This window comes from Bison bison, unplaced genomic scaffold (genome assembly GCF_000754665.1).
Source record: "Bison bison bison isolate TAMUID 2011002044 unplaced genomic scaffold, Bison_UMD1.0 scf7180017864527, whole genome shotgun sequence".
Lineage (NCBI taxonomy): Eukaryota > Metazoa > Chordata > Mammalia > Artiodactyla > Bovidae > Bison > Bison bison.
This window is the reverse complement of record NW_011495078.1, coordinates 888,819-889,691: the sequence shown is the minus strand read 5'-3', so window position 1 is coordinate 889,691 and position 873 is coordinate 888,819.

Below are 873 nucleotides of genomic sequence, written 5' to 3'. Positions count from 1 at the left end.
GTGGAGCTTAGGGACCCGGCAGCGCAGGGAAGGAAGGCGAACTAGGGCCTGTGCACGGCCCACGTCGGGGGCTGGAGCAGGCAAGCAGTTCTGCGTGGAGGGTCCACCGGCCCCAAGAGGGCGGAGCGGCCCTGAACCTGCAGTGTCCACACCAGGGAGTCCCACCCAGACTGCAGCAGCCCTCCCCCACAGACAGGAGCCGCCAAGCGACTGCAAGAGCCCGGTGCTGTGTACTTCCGCCACCATATCTAAGCCAGGAGGTGTCTGGCTCACCGAGGATGGAGGGGCCCTCACGGCTGAGCTCCGTGGACGCCAGGGTGGGACCTTGAGGCCAGGTGGGATCCAGAGGCTCATGCACACCCGGACCCACTGCTGGGGAAGGGGGGATTGTTTTAAGGGTTACAACTGTGATGTATACATTCTTCTGACAGGAAAATCGGTAGGATTTCAGTCTACTGTTCCTCCATTGCCTTCCTTTGTTTTTGCCAAGGTCCTTTCAGAGAAATGGGCCAGTGCATCTGCAGACTGGCCAAAAAAAGTTAATTCTGGGGTTAAAGTGTAATATCAGAAATGAAAGAAAGTGTTTTTGAATTGTTAGACTTAAAAATCTGGATTGTGTTTAAACTCCCAAAGTACACTGATATTCTCTTCCAACTAAGGCCATCAGCTGCCCAGGGTTTGAAATCTAGCAAAGGAGAGCTGTGGTTTTACATCAATCAGTTCAGTTCAGTCGCTCAGTCGTGTCCGACTCTTTTCGACCCCATGAATCACAGCACGCCAGGCCTTCCTGTCCATCACCAACTCCTGGAGTTCACTCAAACTCATGTCCATCTAGTCGATGATGCCATCCAGCCATCTCATCCTCTGTCGTCC